The sequence below is a fragment of the Octopus bimaculoides genome, chromosome 3 (assembly GCF_001194135.2).
Source record: "Octopus bimaculoides isolate UCB-OBI-ISO-001 chromosome 3, ASM119413v2, whole genome shotgun sequence".
Taxonomy (NCBI): Eukaryota; Metazoa; Mollusca; class Cephalopoda; order Octopoda; family Octopodidae; genus Octopus; species Octopus bimaculoides.
The window spans coordinates 88,676,005-88,685,274 of NC_068983.1; the positions used below are offsets into that span (position 1 = coordinate 88,676,005).

The 9,270-nt window shown below is 37.1% G+C and overlaps 2 protein-coding genes across 2 annotated transcripts in view; one reads left to right on the forward strand and one right to left on the reverse strand.

Moving 5' to 3' along the window:
* LOC128247312 (tripartite motif-containing protein 2-like) overlaps positions 1-9,270 on the forward strand; it is a 148,650-nt gene that overhangs the window by 2,872 nt on the left and 136,508 nt on the right. The gene's annotated exons all lie outside the window — the stretch shown is intronic.
* Positions 1-9,270, reverse strand: part of LOC106868904 (zinc finger CCCH-type with G patch domain-containing protein) — a 267,874-nt gene that overhangs the window by 2,772 nt on the left and 255,832 nt on the right. The gene's annotated exons all lie outside the window — the stretch shown is intronic.

Below are 9,270 nucleotides of genomic sequence, written 5' to 3' on the forward strand. Positions count from 1 at the left end.
GGCCTCTCGCTCAGAGTGAAAGGTAGACTGCATGACGCATGTGTGCGAACAGCCATGCTACATGGCAGAGAAACATGGGCCATGACTGCTGAGGACATGCATAAGCTTGCAAGGAATGAAGCCAGTATGCTCTGCTGGATGTATAATGTCAGTGTTCATACACGAGTGAGTGTAAGCGCCCTGAGAGAAAAGTTGGATTTAAGAAGCATCAGATGTGGTGTGCAAGAGAGATGACTGTGCTGGTATGGTCATGTGTTGCGAACGGATGAGGACAGCCGTGTGAAAAAGTGTCACACCCTAGCAACCTGTGGAAGAGGTAGACCCAGGAAGACTTGGGATGAGGTGTTAAAGCATGACCTTCGAACACTGGGCCTCACTGAGGCAATGACAAGTAACTGAAACCTTTGGAGATATGCTGTGCTTGAGAAGACCCAACAAGCCAAGTGATACCATAACCGTGGCCTATGCCAGTGTTGTATAACCAGCCCATTTAAGAGTACCCTTCAATCATTGGACAATAAACTACGCTTAAGAAGACCTGTTGAGGCAAGTGAAATCATTGTCATGGCCAGTGACAGTACCACCTGATTGGCACCTGTGCCAGTGGAATGTTAAAAGCACCATTCGAGCATGATCATTGCCAGGGCTGCTGACTGGCTCCCATACTGTTGGCACGTAAAAAGCACTATTCGAGTGTGGTCATTGCCAATTCTGCCAGACTGGCTCCTGTGCTGGTGGCATGTAAAAAGTACCATTTGAGCATAGCCGATGCCAGTACTGCCTGATTGGCCCTCGTGCTGGTGGCATGTAAAAGCACCCACTACATTCTTGGACTGGTTGGTATTAGGAAGGGCATCCAGCTGTAGAAACTTTGCCATATCAGACTGGAGCTTGGTGCAGCCTTCTGGCTCACCAGCCCTAAGTCAAACCGTCCAACTCATGCCAGCATGGAAAGCAGATGTTAAACAATGATGATGATGATGATGATGATGATGATGATGACTCTAGGCACAAGGCCCAAAATTTTTTATTGAACCTGAAAGGATGAAAGGCAAAGCCAACCTTGGCAGGATTTGAACTCAGAAAGTAAAGACAGGTGAAATACCGCTAAGCATTTTACCCGGCGTGCTAATGTTTTTGCCAGCTTGCTGCCTTAACAACAAAAGAATATTATTAACATGAATATGAAAAATGTACCAGTTTTTGACTTACTAGTCTACTTGTTTTTGGCCTCCTCTCACTTCTTTTACAACAGCATCATCATCATGTTTTTATTCATTTTATCATTTCCTTTATCATCAATTTTTTCTTTTTCATCATTTTTAATCATCATCATTAATGTTTTTATCATAACTTTGTCTTCTCAATCATTTTCTTTTTCTGTTTCTCCCTCTATCTCACCCCTCCTCGACTTAATCAATTTGCATGTTATGTGTTTTAGGTCTTAACAAAAAGGTAGGAAATGCATTACTGTGAATTAAGATCAATGCTACATATAGTTTTAGGGATAGGTAATGCCCATAAAATGCAGTTTGTGACAACACTAACAGTGAAAAACTTCCTGTGCCAATTGTCTCCAGTCTCTTCTAGTGAGTTGCTAATGAAGACATGGAGAAAATAAAAAGAGGATGAAAATTATGATTCACTAATAACTGATAAAACAAATTTTATAAATTTTATATAATAATTGCTGTGAATTAAAAAAATGCTGTGTGTGCATGACAAACATTATAAATTTGATAAATGATGTGAATTTGATAGAATCAGACAGTTTTTAATAAACATTGTGTGTTTGATAAGTAATATTTAATAAATGTTGTGTGTTTAATAAAAGTTCTCTTCAGATGTTCATATACAATGTATCTCCAAATGAAAAGTATGAGAAATATGTTTAAACTATTTTAAAAAGCATATACTAAAATAGTCACATTTTCATCTCATTTCCATTTCTATTTTTCTTTTCCTTACTCACCCACACCATCACTAGCCAAGAATCTTCCAAGCACAGGTAAAATATGTGTGAGTAGGAGGAAAGAAAGAGACTTTGGGGTTGAATCCTCTGACATATGATAACGATCCTATAATAAGCATCTAGCCTGAGGCCACAAATAATAGAATGAGGTTTAAGGTATGTGCAGGTGGCAAAGGGGAGAGAGAGACTTTGGCAAAGAAAGAAAAGGAACATAAAAACAAAAACAGGAAATAGTTCATAACAGGGGAGGTAATTAAAAAGTGTCACGTCTCCCTAATTAGATAGGAGAGAAATTATTCCTCTACTATCTTTTTATTGTATGAGCAACAATTTTCTAGATAACACACGCATAGAGTTCAGAAAATTAATCACTAGGCTGGCTGATATATCAATGGTGTGAATGGTCAAGTGTGGTCAAATGATTGAGGGCAGATGGGCGAGAATGTTTAGGTTTTCCAGGATATGGTGAGGAATGCTTCTAATTCATTTGCTGGAAAGGAAAATGCATGTCATTACTGGCTAATCTTTCACCACACTACATAATACTCCACCATACAACACCATAATAAGCTGCAACACCACACTCCCTATCTAGTAATAATTAAAAACATGTCACATGTAGACTCATAACAGGATATAGGAGAAGTTGTGTAATTACCTTTACCAAAACATATAGATAAGGACACTTGAGGCAAGCTAGGAAATGATTGCAAGTTAAAATTACCTGTTTACTTAAAAAGGATTTGTCATAGGTTTAAATTTGTATAAGCACTACACAATATTACCTTTAAGAAGTTGAAATTAGTCAACATATATGTATGTGTGGATACATATATGTGTGAGTGTGTGTATGTATGTGTGCATAAATAAATATGTATGCATGTGTTATGTATGTTTATACAAATATATATGTTTGTATGTGTTCTCAGCACTCACTTGTTTATCATAGTCCTCCAGGCCACAACAGAGTAATTTAAGACAGGTTGCCCTTGGGAGGTTCTCTATACCATACTGAATCACTACTAGAACTAGAGAAGAAATTTCAAGTGTGAAAGCAATGTCTGGAAGCAAAGAGCCTTAGAGTTAATTTAGCAAAGACCTAAGTCCTAGTTAGTAGGAAAACAGACAAATCACTGATCCCTTCTGGGAGATTACTCTGCTTGATATGTGTGTAAGTAGGAACTCCATACGGTGTACCCAGTGCAAGTTATGGACATATAAGAGGTGCAACAGTATCACAGGAAGGTTAACAGAGGAAGGAGCCTTTGTGTGTAGAAGGTGTACAGGTGTGCAGGTGCATTAAACACTAGGAATGTACAGAAAATGGACTCCTTCAATTGTTGGGGAGGGAGGGATCCTTAGAAGTAGTAGACAGTTTCCATTATTTAGGTAACCAAGTTAGCAGTGGAGGAGTTAGTTCTGAAAGCACAGTTGCTAGAATAAGAATAAGCTAGGCAAAGTTCAGAGAACTAGTGCCTTTGTTTGTAACAAAAGGCCTCTCTCTCAGGGTGAAAGGCAGATTGTATAATGCCTGTGTACAAATAGTTATGCTTCACAGCAGTGAGACATGGGCTGTGACCACTGAAGACATGCGAAGGCTTGAAAGAAATGAAGTCAGTATGCTCCACTGGGTGGGTAATGTCAGTGTACATGTACAACAAAGAGTAAGTGATTAGAGAGAAAAATTGGGTATACAAGGAATCAGAACTAGTGAGCAAGATAGAAGACTCAGCTGGTATGGTCATGTGATGTGCATGTGTGAGGAAAGGTGCATCAAGAAGTACTGATCTCTGACTGTGGAGGGGACATGTTAAAGGGTAGACCCAAGACGGAGGACAAAGTGGTGAGAAAAGATCTTCAGATGTTGGGTCTCACAGAGGAGATGACAAGGAACTGAGATTGCTAGCAGTTTGCTGTGCTTGAGAAGACATGTCAAGCTAAGTAAAATCGTGGTCATCCATACATTCAAGCATCTACGTCCCTCTATCAGCTGAAACATTCTACTCTTGTGGGCTCATAGATGTTGGAGCTGTGTAAAAGCACTCATACTGATAATATATAAAAGCACTTGTGCCAATATCATATTAAAGCATCAGTAAAGTGTTACATTAAAAACTCTGTAAAGTAGCTGGCATTAGAAAGAGCATCCAGCCATAGAAACCATGCTAAAACAGATAAATGGAGCCCAGGTTGCTCTCCAGCTGGCCAGCTCCTGGCAAACCATCCAACCCATGTCAACATGGAGAACAGACATTAAATGATGATGATGATGATGAAGATATATATATATATATTCATTCATGTCATCATCATCATTTAACATTTATGTTCCATAGTGTTAGGATATGTTTATGCATGTGTGTGTGTTATGCACACACACATATACACATATGATTATTGCTTTCTAATCTCATCTTCTATTTCTGTAAAGAATAGTTCACAACATAAATAAAACCACTTTCATCATTGTTTCATATCTGTACACACACATACACACACACACACACACACACACACACACACACACACACACACGCACACACACAAACATTCACACGAATGCATACAAAATCACTGTTTTTTAATATTTATCTTGTATGCTATCACGAGTTGGATGGTTCCACAAGATCTAACAAACTGCAGGACAGCATCAAACCCCAAGACCTGCTTTGGCATAGATTCTACAGCTGGATGTCCTCCCTAATACCAACCACTTTACAGAGTGTACAAGATGCTTTTTCATGATACAAACACTAATGAGGTCACCCATTAATGGTGGGGGGGGGTGTAAAAGAGAGGGAGTTGGCTTTATGCCAAGTGTTGACAGGCAAATATGGTAGAAGAGACAGAAACAGATACATTGCTTTAGAGGAGATACATGGCTATGCTTGCTGGAAGGAGAGGAAATGCTGGTGGTGATAAGGTGTCAGGGTGTACCTGAAAAGTATAAGAAGAGGACTTTAAAGAGAGAATAGAGACAGAGGATCAAAGAGCTTGTGAGAGTGTGAAAGAATATTGACAGGTGATAAAATATGAAGATAAAGGTGAATGTAGTGAATGGTGAGCAAAGGAGGGAAAATGAGAAGGTTAAGGGAACAGTGTAGAAAGAAGCAGAGGGTCCAATTACTAGAACAAGGAGCAGCAGCCTAGAAGAAGAGAAAATATGAAAGAAAGAGAATGTAATGAATATTTACAAGAGATGAGAGAAAGAACTTAATATAGAATAAAAAATAAAAATGAACAAGAACATCAAGAAACCTGGAGACATACAGTTGAATGTTACAACATTTCATCATCATCATCATCATCATCATCATCATCGTTTAATGTCCGCTTTCCATGCTAGCATGGGTTGGACGATTTGACTGAGGACTGGTGAAACCAGATGGCTACACCAGGCTCCAATCTGATTTGGCAGAGTTTCTACAGCTGGATGCCCTTCCTAACGCCAACCACTCTGAGAGTGTAGTGGGTGCTTTTACATGCCACCCACACAAAGGCCAGTCAGGTGGTACTGGCAACGGCCATGCTCAAAATGGTGTATTTTATGTGCCACCCGCACAAGAGCCAGTCCAGGGGCACTGGCAACGATCTCGTTCGAAAGTCCTTACACAAGTGCCAGAAAGGCGATGCTGGGCACAGGTGCCATCACGAGCATGAATATTGTATGTGACCATTGTGAAGTTCTTAGATTTATAAATGAAGCTCTGAATTCTTGCCAGAATGGAAAAATGATTCCTCGACTCCAGCCTTAACCAGAAGAACTGAGAAGATTTTTTTTTAATGAAAATAATGCAGAATCAATCACTTTCAGTAAAAATATTGGGGGAGCAGGTAAGTCAATTACATCATCTCCAGTGCTCAACTGGTACTTGTTTTATCAAACCTGGAAGGATGATAGGCAAAGTCAACCCCAGAGGAATTTGAACTTACAGCATAAAGACAGTAAAAATATTAAGAACTACAATTGTGTCTTTTCTTTTGCTTCCTTTGGAGTAAATTTAAGTACCCATGAAGGACAGGGTCCTCATTGTTTCAAAGTTCATGGACAAATTTGCATACATGTGTAACTCTTCATCTTGAAAATCAAAACTCACAATACAATATGATCAGTTATATGTAATAGGTGCTAATGAAGCATTGCAACCTGGGATGGAAGTTCAAGATTGTTTACTTCTTGACATAAAGTGGAAAATAATAGATAACAATTTACAAAGTATAAGAATTACATAGCTTCTATAGATGCTGTTTGCTGAAAATGCAATTTCACTGCTATCTATGTGGACTTTTACATCATCTAAAGAACCAGATACTTCAGAAAAAAAACACAATTCTATCTTACAATTTTCAAAATAACTGTAGAATTTCCATGGATACTACTACTACTACTACTACTACTACTACTACTACTACTACTACTACCATTACTACTACTACTACTACTACTACTACTACTACTACTACTACTACTACTACTACTACTACTACTATTACTACTATTACTACTACTACTACTACAATTGATCTCTCTTTAAACATGTTTATTACATTTCAAGTTGTACTATCAATGATTGAAGACTCATGGAACAATTTTACCGAATTTTTTAAGAACTCATTTATGCATGTATATCAATATGTGTGAGATTATTGTGCGTGTGTATGTGTGGGTACAGTTCTAGTATATGGTTGATTAGATATAAATAGATTCACTGACTGTTTTTGTTCATTGTATTTTTTTTTTATATATAGTTTATGATTGTGTGTGTGTGTGTGTGTGAGAGAGAGAGAGAGAGAGAGAGAGAATAAAATCATACATACATATGTAAATATACATAAAACACAAGTTTGGATTTACCCATTGTATTCTCACTAATGCTGCAGTTGGCCAATCTTCTGCCATTCACACAACACTGGGAAAATTTTTTTTTCTTTTGTGCTTAATGTTGAATTGTGTGTTGATGTTTGTGTGTATACTGATCTGTGAGTAAGTCTCTCACAATAATGACAATAGATGTTTGCTAAGGTTGCACATAATGAAATTACTACCAAATGATTATTATTTCTATTATTGTTGTCATTTTTATTTTTACTATCAGTGCTGGTATTATAATCATTATTACAATCAACATTATTATTATTATTATTGTTATTGTTGTTGTTGTTGTCATTATTATTATTGCTTTGTGCCTATGTTAGAAATCAGCAGTGTTGGTGGTGGTGGGAACTAGTAATAATATCAGTATTATTATAACCTGTTGCTGCTACCCACCACCTTCATTTTGTTCCACAACTTGCTTCTTGTTGTAGTAGAACCAATTTCTAATTCTTGAGGAACGATTGTTGTGTAAATATTTGTAAGAGCCTATTTATCCCATATATACCTGTTTGAATGTGTGTGCGTGTGTATATTTCTATTTATACATAACATATTACACACACACATGTATGTAAATATGATAAGTTTCTCAAGTCAATACCTTTGTCTGCAAGCAGCTTTCGTGTATATATATATATATATATATACACATGCTTTATGTATGCTGTTTCTTGTTCTTGAATTGTAGCTACAAGAAGTGGTTCTAAAGAACTTAACAGTCCCTGAAGTTTTAATCATGATGAAGTATGTGTAATGATAGTACAAAGTGCACATATATCTCTGAATATATATAAATGAACAAGATAAAAAGAGTAGAGAATACTTATAGTTGGAATTACTTATTGATTTGCTTGAATGTGTGGTTCAACTCTTTTGCTAATCATTTGAAAAGGTTAATATTACAGAATTGTTATTTTGCAAAATTTACTTTGACAAATATTCTTTAAAATCAGAAACTCAGAAGAATGACAAGTTCTTTGTCACAGCCTTAGGTTAAAAGAAGCATATTTGTGTCATATTTGTTTGTATGTACCTTTTATCATGGACAAACACAATCACGTGGTTTCCATACTGTTGATTCTTCAGTATGAATAACGAATGCTTTTACAGCCTACACTGGTAAAGTTGAAAGTTTACTTTCACATTCGCTTTTTGTTTCATTTATGAGACAGAACTTTTTTTAGCGTATTTTATATAGTAATTATAATAAATTTGACCAAACACTGCAATATTAAAGAAAAGTCAATGCATGTTATATATGAATGTTTATTACAAACAAATAAACACAATTTGAGTGTGTGAACTTGTCTCTTGACAGAGCTACAGTACTGAGATCAAGCAAAGGCAAGATTGGGTGGCTAGCATCTAGAATATTATTAGATGCTCACAGATCTCTATGTCAGGCAATGTGGTCCGTGGTATGTAAAGCCTTGCATTTTGTAAAGGGTTGGATGTGGGTAAGAACAATGATAATCTCAAAGAGAGTTTAGGTATTGACAAAACCAACTGAACATTCTATTCAAGAAGACTTTGAACTTGGGTATTAAAGACAAATTTCAGAAATCCTTAGCCTGTCAGAACTACAAAGGAAAGAGTGAGGATCATTGCAAATCTGAGAAGCTCTAACAGCATGGAAGTGCTGTCAGCCAAGCCTGTCTGAGATACATGCAAAATAATGAAACCAATCTGTATACATTCATTCAATGTCTAATCACAATTGACTAGTAAAGTTATGTAGAATGGCTGTTGTTGCATGTAGAACAAGTCCTGATCTCTCTCTCTCTCTCTCTCTCTCCCTTCTCTTTCTCCCCTCTCTCTCTCTTTCCTACAAGTATGTCTTAACTATAACTCCAGCGGTGAGCATTTGACAATCTCCATTTAAATACTGACTTCATAAATACGATGGTAGTGAGACATGGTCACTGAATGCAGAGAATGCGCAAAGGTTGGAAAGAAATGAAGCCAGCAAGCACCACTTGATGTGTAATGTTAATGGTACATGAGCCAAGAGATGAATTGGATATAAAAAGAATCAGAAATAGTGTGCAAGAGAAATGACAGTTTTGTTATGGACATATAATATATATGGATGGCCACAGCTAGATAAAGAAATACCAGAAAATCTAAGTGGAAAGAAACTATGGAAGCAGAAAACCAAAGAAGACATGGGCAGAAGTGGAGAAAGCTGACTTCAAGATGTTGAATCTCTCAGAAGAATAACATGAAAGGCAACAAATGGTGAGACACTATATGCAAGCATGGAACTGAAAGCATAAAAAGTTGATGATGATGGTGATGAACAGAGATTACCAATTTTACTTTTTCACTAGATACAGAAAGCCTTGTGTGTGTGTGTGTGTGTGTGTGTGTGTGTGTGTTTGTGTGTGTGTGTGTGTGTGTGTGTGTGTGTGTGTGTGTGTGT